This window comes from Phoca vitulina, unplaced genomic scaffold (genome assembly GCF_004348235.1).
Source record: "Phoca vitulina isolate PV1807 unplaced genomic scaffold, GSC_HSeal_1.0 scaffold4, whole genome shotgun sequence".
Taxonomy (NCBI): Eukaryota; Metazoa; Chordata; class Mammalia; order Carnivora; family Phocidae; genus Phoca; species Phoca vitulina.
In genome coordinates, this window is record NW_022589707.1 from 19,513,427 (window position 1) to 19,528,129 (window position 14,703).

At 35.1% G+C, this 14,703-nt stretch overlaps 1 long non-coding RNA gene across 2 annotated transcripts in view; it reads right to left on the bottom strand.

Moving 5' to 3' along the window:
• Window positions 1–7,063: 7,063 nt before the first annotated feature.
• The window catches only part of LOC116630812, a 32,191-nt gene continuing 24,551 nt past the window's right edge, over window positions 7,064–14,703 (bottom strand). For both annotated transcript variants that reach the window (XR_004299021.1, XR_004299020.1), the window contains exon 4: window positions 7,064–7,177. This is a non-coding gene — a long non-coding RNA (uncharacterized LOC116630812). The remainder of the gene's footprint in view (window positions 7,178–14,703) is intronic.

The window sequence follows — 14,703 nt, forward strand, 5'->3', positions numbered from 1 at the left end:
TTTTGGCCATAACCACCCTTGCCTTTCCCCCATATGGTAATATGCTCTGGCTTGAATGCACATTTAGACCAAAAACTGTGTGATATAGTGAAAAATGTACTGAACATAGAGTCTTAGGTTTGATTTATGATACTGGCTCTTATACTAAGGACATGCACAGTCTTAAACATGTCCCTTGAACTTTGTGAATGCCCCTTATCTCAACCAGGTTTGCTGGTCATATTATTTATGCACAGATTAAAAGGAACTAATGGAAAATTGGGCTTAAAAGACTTGGATTCACCATAAGTCATTGCTATTTAAAAGCCGAAAATTTGGGAAGAAATAGAATGGTGTAGTGGGCAAAAACACACAAATTGCAGGTCAGGTATCTTGGTTGTCTCCCTGTCAATAATTATAGCATGACCTTAAATACATATAATTTCATCCATCCTCAATATCCATGTATGAAATGTGGATGGAAGAAAGGGAAATGAGACAATAGGAGTTAAGCTATATTGTCTTTAAGATCTTATTAAAGTGTAAAGTAATCATGCTTTATTAAAGTGTAAAATAATTAAGTTCTATGAAGTGAGTAATCTGGTCACCTTTTTCTTGAGAAAAGTATGTTTATTCTGAAATTTTAACTGTCATACATTAATAGGAATATGTAATATAACATTATTGAAATAAAGGGTATGTATAACAATATCACTGAAACAAAATGATATATAAGTAGACATAATATTGAATAATATTTTGCCAACACATTTTATCTATGAATAGAAAATAACTGATATATCCCCCTAGATGTATGTTACCTTTCTCTTTTAATATAGGCTAAATATAAGGGTTCCTTCTTACATATAATATTCTTCTATATTTTTAGTATCAAACTTTTGTCATTATGATCCTTACAGATAGCAGAAATATTGCCTAATTTAGTCTTTAGGTACCAATGAAAATTTTGAAATAGTAAATTAAATAAATATGAAAATTTTAAGGAAACAATCTGGACTAGTTTAAAACATGTTCTGTGGAAAGTGATGAGTTGTTGTTTTTTTTTTAATATTCATTGTTATTTATCTAATATCTTCCAAGTATGGTTACTTCATAACCTATGTATTATAAAATCAAATTAATTATTAAAAAATTCTCCTTGACAAAGTAATAAAATCATCTGGACATAGCAAAATGATATAGTAAAATATGTTAATATCACATTAAATAAACTAAACTAAAAAAATTAAATCCAAGTTTTATTCGGAGTTCATTCATTTATTGAACAAGGTTTAATCGAGTGTCTGATGTGTATGCAGCATTGCTAAACAAAAGTCTTCAAATAACATTAGGTGAATATTTGAGAGGAAAATCAGTAATCTCAGTTTCTTTGTATTGTTATTTGGTCTTTGTGATATGCTAATCTTTCTACTTGTAATGGCATCTTCCTATTCCCTGAGAACTTTTGGTTATTTGGAACTTTAGAAAAATGTAAGCATAGAGAAATTTTATAACTAAAGACCAGCTTAAATGAATAGTATTAGAGATCACAAAGAATCCCATCAACCAAGTTATTTTCATTCTAGGATGCAGAAAAATAAGCAGGTTTCAAATACAATACAGGTGAATCATTGTGAGTATGAATTATGTCATCGCCTAAAAGAATAATATCTTTCATGTTGAATTTTCATAGATTTTGGAGAGAGGATGACAGTGAATCATACTCAAAGGTGACAAACCTTTTTGCCATCAACTTTTTCACTTACTGAGAGAAATGCATTTCCATCCCTGAAAGAGAATATTGATAAAGTTCTGAAATCTGAAAAAGTTATCCAGTTTTCAGGCAAGCATAATACAATAGAATAAAATACTTACAGAAAAAGAAATGCTCAAAAATCTTGTGAACAATCCATTTATTTTACAATAGTTACTTCAAATCCAAAGAAAATCAAGAGCTTCCCTGTTACTGAGACTTAAATATTTTCTGAAGAACTCACTGTCTAGACTTTTCAGAAACCTACTCTCCAGATACCAATCAAATTGTTTTTTAAGTTTTAAAACTGACATTGAGAAAGATAGGCCAAATCTATCAGAAGTGATAGTATTTTTCAATACCGATATAAAAGGGCACTGTATTCTAGGATAGTTACAAGTTATCACAGAGCTAGAACAAACAATCCTAAAATTTGTATGGAACCCAAAATACCTAAAGCAAATCCTGAAAAAGGAAAGCAAAGCTAGAAGCATCACAATTCCAACTTCATGCTATATTACAAAGCTGTAGTCACTGAGACAGTATAGTACTGACACAAAAAGAGACACATAGATCAATGGAACAGAATAGAAAACCCAGAAATGGACCCACTGCTATATGGTCAACTAATCTTCGGCAAAGCAAGAAAAAATATCCAATGGAATAAAGATAGTCTCTTTTACAAATAGTGTTGGGAAAACTGGACAGACACATGCAGAAAAAACTGGACCACTTTTTTATACCATACACAGAAATAAAATCAAAATGGATGAAAGACCTAAATGTGAGACAGGAAACCACCAGAATCCTCCAGGAGAAACAGGCAGCAACCTCTTTGACATCAACCTTAGCAACTTTTTACTAAACAACTCTTCTGAGGCAAGGGAAACAAAAGCAATGAACTATTAGGACCTCATCAAAATAAAAAGCTTTTGTACAGCAAAGGAAACAATCAACAAAACTAAAAGGCAACATATGGAATGGGAGAAGATATCTGCAAATGACATATCTGATAAGGGCTAGCATCCAAAATCTATAACCTTACCAAACTCAACACCCAAAAAACAAATAATCCAGTTAAGAAATGGGTAGAAGACATGAATAGACATTTTTCCAAAGAAGACATACAAATGGCCAGTAGGCACATGAAAAAATGCTCAACATCACTTATCATCAGGGAAGTATAAATCAAAACTATGATGAGATATCACCTCATACCAGTCAGAATGGCTAAATTAACAACACAGGAAATAATAGATTTTGGCAAGGATGTGGAAAAAAGGAAACCCTCTTACATTGTTGGTGGGAATGCAAACCGGTGCAGCCACTGTGGAAAACAGTAAGGAGGCTCCTCAAAAAGTTAAGAATGGAACTGCCTTATGACCCAACAATTGTACCACTAGGTTTTACCCAAAGGATACAAAAATACTGATTCAAAGGGGCACATGCACCCCGATGTTTATAGCAGCATTATTAACAATAACTAAATTTGGGAAGATCCCAAATATCCATTGACTGATGAATGGATAAAGAAGATATGATGTATATATATATTGTATATATGTATATACATATATATACATACACATATTATATATGTATATACAAACGTGTGTGTGTGTGTGTGTATATATATATATATATATATATATATATATATAATATTATTCAGCCATCAAAAAGAATGAAATCTTGCCATTTGCAATAATGTGGATAGAGCTAGAATATATTATGCTAAGCGAAATTAGTCAGAGAAAGACAAATACCATATGATTTCACTCATGTGTGGAATTTAAGAAACAAAACAGATGAACATAGGGAAAGGAAGAAAAAAAAGAAAAAATAAGATGGAGGCAAACCATAAGAGACTCTCAACTACAGAGAACAAACTGAGGGTTGCTGAAGGGGAGATGGGTGGGGGATGGTTAAATGGGTAGTGGGTATTAAGGAGTGTACTTGTGATGAGCATTGGATATTATATGTAAGTGATGAATCACTAAATTCTATTCCTGAAACCAGTATTACACTCTATGTTAACTAACTAGAATTTAAATAAAAACTTGAAACAAAACAAACAAAAAAAGTCAATTGTATTACTTTAGGTATAAATGGACTCAATATGCTTAAGCATAGTATAGTGAAAGAAAGAATTTGATTATCACAGAAATATAAAGTGTTTGCCATTAGTTCTCTTAAAAGGCTAGGATGGAATTGATGCATAATTCCATCAAAGGTTGCAAAGCATTTCCATTGGTCACTTGCCATTCAGTTAAGAGGACTAAGAAGCCTCTTTGACCATCTTTACTGTTGTTGACATTTCATGTTTTCTTATTTATTTTTTTCTTCCTGGTTTTAAAATTACTCCTGATAAAAAAATTAAATTAAAAAATAATAAAAAATTAATCCTGGCAGCCAGTTTAAAACTTCTTTCTCTCATGGGAAAACTTAAAACAGAATTATTTAAAATAATAGTTAATAATGAAAACGTGTGGCATCATGCAATTGAAAAATAATTTTACACTGAATATTTTATTTTCAGATATCCTTTTAAAGTCCTTATTGATATATCATACACTATTTTGTTTCTTAAAGATAAGTTGAGATGCATGTAGAACTTAAATGAAGTTGCTTTCATGATAGTAAGGATTAAGTTGTGTGCAGATTAAGTGGTGCGTCTTCCACTTTTCACGCATATTCAAAAAATAAATTTGAACTGTTAAATAGGTTTATCAACATAATAATTGATATCAAAAAATATATAAGCCCCAAGATTGGGTAGGGGTAGTTCATGAAAGCACATATTTTTGTAATCATTCTCAAGAATGAAAAAGACAGAATCAGAGAAAGAGAGAGAGACAGAAAGCACACAAGCATCCATGCAACCAAGTTTTTTTTCCTTTAGAAATAGCTTAGATTTCATTTTTATCCCAAAGAAATAGAAATGTAATATGGAACATTTTACTTTGACAGAACTAACATCTTAAAAACAGAGGCAAAATGTGACAAGAATTTTAACAAGCGTGAATGAGAACTCTTCTTATTTTTATTATTTTTTTAAGATTTTATTTATTTACTTGAGAGAGAGCACAAGCAAGGGGAGAGGCAGGAAAGAGAGCAAGAAGCAAACTCCCCACTGAGCAGGGAGCCCGATGCGGGGCTGGATCCCAGGACCCTGGGATCATGACCTGAGCTGAAGGCAGACGCTTAACCGACTGAGCCACCCAGGCGCCCCGAGAACTCTTTTTAATTTGGAGCTGCACAATGAATCAGGGTGCAAGAACTTATAACTGGAGAAGAAAATAGAGAGGGTGTTTTCTCAATAAATATCTTCCCAAGAGCTTTTAGAAATAATGCTCTCCTCTATAGATCGTATCTTGTACATCAGCATCATCTTCTTAATGACAGATGGCAAATGCCACAAAAGAAGTTTAGGAGCTGGACAAGAGAATATAGACAGAAGTGAAGTAAAATCCTCTCAAGTATATGACAAATCTGTAATAAATAAATAAATAAATAAATAAATAAATAAATAAATAAAAATATAAATAAAAATAAAAACCCGCCAGAAATAGATGCCTAAACTTTAAACTTTCTATTTGTTGCTCAATCCATTAGACCATGTTATCTCTCAGGATGTGTTGAATTGAGCAATTCTTATTCACAATGCTAGAAACAAATGGATATACACTGATTCTGTTTTAAGCCTGAATGGGTGTGAACAGACAGGTAGTTTGATGAAGGTAGTCATATGATGACTCTTTGTGAGAAAATGTTTGACAAGCTGTCAAAACTGTTTTGGAGAAAGAAACAGTGGATAGAGTTGCTCTAAGGAATACATGTCAATTCAGTTATCTTATTTCTACATCATATTTTGATGCTAGATGGGTAATCTTTGTGGATCTCATGCTAAAAATCAAGTTAATGTAAAGTGAGTCAGATTGATTTTGAAGCACTGAGCTAATGTTAACATTCATGCCAAAATTTTATCACAGGGTAAGCTCAGTTTTACCAAGATTTAAAACAAATATTGATAATCTACAAATACAAGCTTATGGCTTGATCAAATAACTCAACACAAACACTGTAGTTCAGAGACTTATGTATCAAATGTCAAAAGTTAGAATCTGAAGAGAAAAGCTGTCAGGGAAAAGGGAAAGAAGGGTAAATCTCTGAAAACAGACTAAAACTTGCAATCTGTCATCTGAGTAATGAGATCAAGAAAGAGTTGTATAGTTGATGTGTTGAGTGGAAGGTGATTTAAAAAAAAAAGACTCTATGACTCACTAAAATATTTTTATGACTTGCCAATTCTCAAGGAATATCATACAACTACTTTAACTTTGGCATTCTAGGCACTCTGTGATCTCAATGTCAAATGACTGTCCTTGTTCCCTATAGTCCAGACACACTAGAATTCTTACCTGACCTCTACATTTACCATCTATAAGCCTTCACTGCTAGTCTCTGGTCTGAATTCCTCTCTCTCTCTGCCTCTGACTGGTGAAACCTCACCTAACTTTTAAAGCTCTGTTCAAATACTCAAATCCCATATCTTCCAAGAAAACGCCTCTGATTTTCTGGTGGGAATTATGCTCTCTTGTATACATACAGATTTTGATTTGACTCTATAATTGATTCATCACATTCTGCCATAAATTATGGTTAATTTTATACATCTGTCTCTTCCCTATATATAGTCCTAAGGCACAGGAACTATATTTATCACTTTGTATCCCATTTATATTTGAAAGGTTTTGTGGAATTTTACTACAGTTGACTCTTGAAGAAGATGGGTTTGTACTGCATGGTTCCATTTATAGGTAGTTTTTTAAAATATAAATACAGTACAGTACTGTAAATGTATTTTCTCAATAACATTTCTTTTCTCTAGCTTATTTTATTGTAAGAATATAGTATGTAATACATATAACATTAAAAATATGTGTTAATCGACTATGTTATTAATAAGGCTTCCAGTTGGCAGTAGGCTATTAGTTTTGGGGGTATCAAGTTATACGGGGATTTTTGACTGCATGGGGGGGCATCAGTATCACTAACACCCACATTGCTCAAGGGTCAACTGTAAGTGAATGAACTGGCAGATTAGGACATCACAGATAATGTTTCATTTAAATATCCTGTATAAAACAAAAAAAAAAACCCAAAACCTCAAAAGGTCTTTGCAGACCTTGATTTCCCATTTTATATAAATGGAGGGAAACATCCTCTGCGGTCTTCTGCCACGAGTCTCCTTTGCCATTTGAGCACCCAAGTATTACTCTAGAGCAATGACATATCTTTGAAAAATTCTCATACTTACCCTATTCATCTCCTGGTGCTTGACTATAGCTTGACGTATTCATTTCTAATAGCACCACACATTCCTTCTCATTTGGGATAACAACAGTCTCTGGGCAAAACATCACACTGACTGTACTCTGAAGGCTGAAAATGAAAGTTGGAGGCATGAGATGTTGACAATAATTTTTGTATACTTTTATATCTATGTGAAGTTTCAGATGCTAGACTAAAATGAGGAATATTTCTTTACTGTGCAATACCTGCAGGGTGTTCCACAATAATATTCTGAAGTTTCCTCTGTAGCGAAAAAGAAACGTGTCTTTGTGTTTACTGATTTAAAAGAAAAATATTATGTTGGAGTTACAGTCCAACATAAACTCAGACCTCACTAGAGCTCTCAGCAGTTAACATCTTCTAACTAAGCCTTGTAATGTTAATATTTTATGAAGAGACTGGCTTAAATGATCAATATAAGAACTACCTCCGCCAGAAAATTGTGTCTTTGCCCTGCTCTGGCAATCCCGCGGTACTCATCTATTTGTTTTTAGATTGTAAGACCTCTATAGGCATCCAGGCAAGAAAGAGTTCCTTAAGACTGAAACTTGTCTTTGTGAGGCAAGAACAAAGGAAGTTGAAGTTTGGGGAAACAAACAGCCTTAACTTCAGAATTACTCCTTTTCTTTCTCTTTCCTCTGGCTCTGTGTCTCTGTTCTCGAGTTACATTGCCCTTGTTCCTTCAATTGATGAAGACTTCTGATCCATCAGTGTTGGAACCAACCCAAGCAGCCTACCTGCTGCTTCAATTTCTTCAGATCTCCCTGATGTTGATTAATACAGGAACCTTAGACCTCTGCTTTGTCCCTTTTATCTACTTACCTGGCCATTGGATACTTCCCTGGCTGGGACATAGCATTCTGTCTGTGTTTGGCTTTCCTCATTACAGTTCCTCAAGGGGCTTCTCTACCCACTGCCTGAAGAGGTAATCACAAATAATAGTTTTCACCTTCTCAACTTTTCTCAAATACCAGTTGGCCATCAGCTTATTAAAAACATTGAATTTAAATTTTTATTGTGAACAAAGGATAAGGGAGAAGAATGGCATATTAGTTTTCCAGGGCTGCATAACAAATTACCACAAACTGAAGGATCTCAAAAAACAAATTTACCGGGGCACCTGGGTGGCTCAGTCATTAAGCGTCTGCCTTTGGCTCAGGTCATGATCCCAGGGTCCTGGGATCGAGCCCCGCACCGGGCTCCCTGCTCCGCGGGAAGCCTGCTTCTCCCTCTTCCACTCCCCCTGCTTGTGTTCCCTCTCTTACTATGTCTCCCTCTGTCAAATAAATAAAATCTTTAAAAAAAAAACAAATTTACCCTCCCACAGTTCTGGAGGCTAGAAGTCCAAAACCAGGGTATCGACAAGTTTGGTTCCTACTGGGGACTGTGAGGGAGACACTCTGCTCCACGCTTCTCTCTTAGCTTTTGGTGGTTGCTGACAATCCTCAGTGACCCTGGTTTGTAGAGGCACCCACTCCAAGATATCTGCTTTATCTTTACATGGTGTTCTCTCTGTGTCTTTGTCTCTTATGTCTCCTCTCTTCTTATAAGGACACTATCTATATTAGATTAAGAGCCCACCCTACTCTAGTATGACCGCATCTTAACTAATTACATCTGCAACAATCCTCTATTCAAATAAAGTCACATTCTGAGATAGTGGAAATTAGAATTTCAGCCTATCTTTTTGGAGAATGCAATTAAATCTATAACAAATGGTTATAGGCTGACTGGTCACATTCATTACAGGAATTTAGGACTGTTCAAAATTATTAGAATTTCTGACTTTGGATAAATATACCCCTGATTCTACAGGTATGGTTTCTCTGCCTCAGATATGGTTTCCTTTGAGAAGAAAACTTCTCAAAGTCTTTGTCTTATGCATATTAGTGGGATTTAGGGATTTTGTTGTTGTTTACTTTGTTTGCCATAACTGCTAATAGTTTCACATTTGTACTATAAACAGGCATACATTTCATTCAATAAATATTTACATCTCTATTCATTATAAGATGCTGTTTTGGGAGGAAGAGGGGTATATAAAGATATGTAAGGGCAACTCATTCCTCCAGGGATGTTTTAATTTAGAAGACTACCTAAATTTTAATTTTGAAGAAGACTATCTAAATTCTAAGGTACTTACTGTACTAATCTTTAAAAAAAAAAAGTACAAGCAAAGCATTATAGATTCCAATAAGGTGAAAATAACATCAGCTGAAGAAATGAGGGAAAGCTTCTCACTAGCACAGTTTTAAGTTTAGGTGTTAAAGGACAAGTCAGGAGAAAAGCAATGTATACTGGGTTCGGTGGAAATATGCATATCTTGTCTCCCCCCCAAATTCTGAACTTCTTGGATTCCATCATCTTATAATATGAAAATAGATTGATAATAGGCAACATTCCAGGCAGAAGAAAATCAAACTGTGAACAATGAAAGGATGGCAAGGAGAATACATCTCAGTGTGGTTGGATTAGAGCTAAGGTAACTAACTGGAGATGAGACTGGAAAGGTGGGTCATACACTCAACCTCTTGCTCTCAGGACCGATCTCAATCAGAAATAGGATATATATAAACATTTCCCAGCCAAAAACCTTGAGTTAAGTTTCAAATCACCTTTACTGCAAGTTCTGCCTGCTTCCTAAGCCCAGTCATATCATTTGTGTCTTGAGTTTGTAAAAATCTAAAAGAGCACTCTGGGGAATGGGTAGTACCTATGTATTGCTAGTGAAAATTTAAATTGTAGCATGTTTGCAGAGCGATCTTACAACATCTATTAGAAATGAAAATATATAAATTCTCTACCCAGGAATTCATTTCTTGAGAATCTATCCTAAAAGCATTAAAGAGCCAATAGATAAAAATCTAGGTAGAAGGATATATGGTAGCATTGTTAATGGTGAAGAAAAAATTAAAAACAAAAAATCAACATGAATAACCACCATTAACAGAGGAATGAGGGGCGCCTGGGTGGTTCACTTGGTTAAGTGTCCAATGCTTGATTTCAGCTCAGGCCATGATCCCAGGGTTGTGAGATCGATCCCTGTGTTGGGCCCCGTGCTGGGTGTGGAGTCTGCTTGTCCTTCTCCCTCTGTCCCCTGCCTCTCAAAACAAACAAACAAAAAAACAGAGGAATGATTGAATGAAACTAAATTATTATTATTATTAATGACTTAATTTTGCATGTATTAAGCTGTTATTTAATCCATTTGAATTGATCTGATTTCACAATTCTGTTTGTGAAGGATTATTCTATTACTATAATCAATAGGGTTCTTTTCTCACTTTTCCTTTAGAAAAGTTGTTTAATCTCCAAAAGCTAGTGAAACAAAAGCAAAAATGAACTTTTGGGACTTCATCAAGATAAAAAGCTTCTGCACAGCAAAGGAAACAGTCAACAAAACAAAGAGGCAACCCACAGAATGCGAGAAGATATTTGCAAATGACTCTACAGATAAAGGGCTGGTATCCAAGATCTATAAAGAACTTCTCAAACTCAACACCCAAAAAACAAATAATCAAGTCAAAGAAATGGGCAGAAGACATGAAAAGACACTTCTCTGAAGAAGACATACAAATGGTTAACAGACACATGAAAAAATGTTCATCATCATTAGCCATCAGGGAAATTCAAATCAAAACCACACTGAGATACCACCTTACACCAGTTAGAATGGCAAAAATGGACAGGGAAAGAAACAACAAATGTTGGAGAGGTTGTGGAGAAAGGGGAACCCTCCTACACTGTTGGTGGGAATGCAAGTTAGTACAGCCACTTTGGAAAACAGTGTGGAGGTTCCTAAAAAATTTAAAAATAGAGCTACCCTATGACCCAGGAATTGCACTCCTGGGTATTTACCCCAAAGACACAGATGTAGTGAAAAGAAGGGCCATATGCACCCCAATGTTCATAGCAGCAATGTCTGCAATGGCCAAACTGTGGAAAGAGCCGAGATGCCCTTCAACAGATGAATGGATAAAGAAGATGTGGTCCATATATACAATGGAATATTACTCAGCCATCAGAAAGGATGAATACCCAACTTTTACATCAACATGGATGGGACTGGAGGAGATTATGCTAAGTGAAATAAGTCAAGCAGAGGAAGTCAATCATCATATGGTTTCACTTATTTGTGGAACATAAGGAATAGCATGGAGGACATTAGGAGAAGGAAGGGAAAAATGAAGGGGGGGGGAATGGAGGGAGAGATGAACCATGAGAGACTATGGACTCTGAGAAACAAACAAGGTTTTAGAGGGGAGGGGGGAATGGGGATTGGTTAGCCCAGTGATGGGTATTAAGGAGGACACGTACTGCACGGAGCACTGGGTATTATATGAAAACAATGGATCATGGATCATCACATCAAAAACTAATGATGTATGGTATGGTGACTAACATAACATAATAAAATTTAAAAAAAAAAGAAAGAAAAAAAAGAAAGGTTGTTGAGTCCATGTATTCCATTATTACTTTTGAGTATCTTGATTAAAGTCATGAAGACAATTCTTTTTCTGCTTTAAAAATTCATGTATTACAGAAGAAACATGTATTTATTATAGAAAATCTAGAAAACAAATAAGCAAAATAGGAAAATCTTACTCATTGATAAATATTATATACCTTTCAGTATATATTGTCCCAGGATTTTTCCCTCTGAAAAATATTTTTCACTAAAATGATATCGTACAAAATGAGATGTTGGGTGGTAAATTAGTTTCTTATTGCTGTTTTGACAAATTATCACAAACTTAGAGGCTTAAAACAAATTTACAATTTCATGGTTCTGAAAGTCAGAAACCTCAAATGGGTTTTGCTAAGCTGAAACCAAGTTGTCTGCTCCTTCTAGAGGCTCTGGGGAAGAATCTATTTCCTCACCTTTTCGAGACTGCCTTAGGTTTCCTAGGCTCATGTCTCCTTTCTCTATTTTCAAAGCCAGCAAACTAGCATCTTGGAATCTCTCTCTGACTCTGACCTCTGTTTTTTTGTTTTGTTTTGTTTTTTTAATCATATCCCCTCCTTTCAATCTGATATTCCTAATTCCCACTGTGTTTACACTGGGCCCACCAAATAATCTCTACTCATTGCAAAGTCCCCTCTGCCATGTAGGGTAACATATTCACAGGATTCTGGGATTATAATATGGATATCTCTGGGGGGAATTCTACCACAGATGGGTTCTCCAGAGGCAGATGCTGACACAGAGTTTTAGATGGAAGATGTTTTTCAGGATTTAATGTGAAAGGGAAGGGAAAAACAGGCTTGGGTGGAGGAAGAAATCAAACTTTGTCAGGTCTGAAAAATCTCAGCCAACCTGAGGAGGAGCTCGAGCGCAAGTCTTACCTTTCAGAGTGGTTTATGTCAGGTCCAGATTGTTGAATCCTACCCCAACCTGCATCAAGTGCTGGGTGTGGGCTGCCCCAGGAAGAGAGTGAGGTCAGGCAAAGCAGCTCCCCGAAGCTGAGGCTGACCCAGAAGGAACTGACAGCCAGAAGCTGTCTGCCAACCACAGCCCTGTGGCTGAACAAGAAATCTATCCTTGAAGGGGGGGGGGGGGGGCTCTGCGGGGCATGTCCCCATGTCCCCTACATAATGTATTTAAGACATTATCTATGGATTACTCTTTTATAACTTAGTTTTTCATTTAATGTATTTTGAACATTTCCCAAAGACCTGCGTATTTCTTAATGTCTAACACTCATGATATCTACAACAGATATTTCATAGTTGAACATTTGGGTTATGCTCACTGTTTTCATTCTTATGAATAATTATGCCATGAACCATGAACATTAGAAATACTTAGTAATATTCACCTTAGACTTGCTCTTTCCTACCTGCCCAAACTACTAATCACACTTTTTTTCCCATTTCCCCTAACAATGAGAGCATATTGGAATGGGACATGGTAAATCATTCAAAGCCAAAACTCTGCAATTATCTTTCAAAAGTTATATTTTAGGACAGGATGCTGTACTTCTTGTGACATTAAGATCTAAAGTGTTCCTTATGAATGTACTTTCACCCTAATGAATACTAAGATATAGGAAATCTTGTCAAAATTTATAAAAGTTAAACATTAATTCTAGAAATAGAAATCTATAGCAAATCTGAAATTCCTCCTTTATGGTCAACCTGCCTCTTTATCTTAGATGCCCTAGTCCTCCTCATCTCCCATTGACGCTGTCCTGCCAATCCCATTGTCCTGGAGTTTACCTTTATTCCCAGGGAGACACAAAGGACTGCTCTCCCAGTCCTTGAAATTTAAGCCTAGACCAGAGATAACTTGAAATCATGCCTAGGGAGATTTACACATTCCCCTTACATTAAGCCAATCCTGAGTGCATGTTTATGTCTACCAAGGAGAGCCAAGAATCGTCCACACAGAGAAAAAGTGGTTGGGAGATGAACAAACCTCATTCCTCCCTGGACCAAAAAGTTAGTCATCTTAGGAGTCATGTCTGCTTATCTTCTTGGCAAATGTCTTTGTCCAGATGCACTGAGAGAATTAGGACACATTTGGGAACAAATTTGTACCAAATAGGGAAAAATTTGATAATGTTTTCAAATATGAATCTCTTTTCACATAGACAAATACATAAATAATTCTGCCAGCGCTTGGAAGTAAAATTGCATTCACAAAAATAACTTTTTGCATCCTTAAAAACATCCTACTCATAATTGCTCAGTATAGAATGTTTATTTTGTGCCTGTTTCTTTCACTTCTAAAAGAAGACCAACTTTCAAAACTTAATTGGCTACTAAACTGTCATGTCACAGATAATACAGCCACATGTAATTTTTAAGTATCTTATAAAGAAATAGTTAGGGCAAATATTTATAATGTTAAATGCTTAGTGAACATGTATTAAAAATAATTTTAGGTTTGTATTTAAAAAATGTCATGTGCCTATACTGTCCTCCCTTCACTTAGAAAATTAAAATGAAATATCCCTGAAGACACATACAAAGTTATATAACAAAAACTCCTTGTTTATGAAATAGCTCATTAGCAAAGTGTGTGCATTTTTTTTTTGCTAGAATTTATCAGCAAACTCGTATTTATATGTCCATGTATGCGCACAGAATTTTTTATCTTCCAAGATAAGGAATATTACACCTGAATATAGAGCAGTCACTATGACAAATTATTGATGAAAACAATAAGCTATTGTTCACTTTTATGGAAAAGCTTTGGGTGGAAATGAAATTAACTGAAGTAAATACGATCTGACAGTTGGATGATAGTGCTGAACTAATTAGTGTAACACTAAATGAAAAGAAGGCATATTTGGGTGCCAAACCAAGATATCTCATTTTAAACAGACTCTTCTGCTTTCTTTTAAGTATGTGAAGGAAATGACAATCTCTGAATGAATTTCTCACCTACCTTGTAAGTTAAGGCATTAGCAGTGAAAATAGTAAAAAAGGATCACAAGCATCAGTGAGACTGTGGATCATTTAGTGTTTCTATTTAAGTTGCTGTGTTTTTTTCTGATTGTAAGGCCATTTTAAAAAACTGTTAAGACAGTAATACCTTGAAACATAATAATTGTGTAGTTATTGTTATAACCTGCTACAGTCTTCCATCAAAGCAACTGTAATCACTGGAA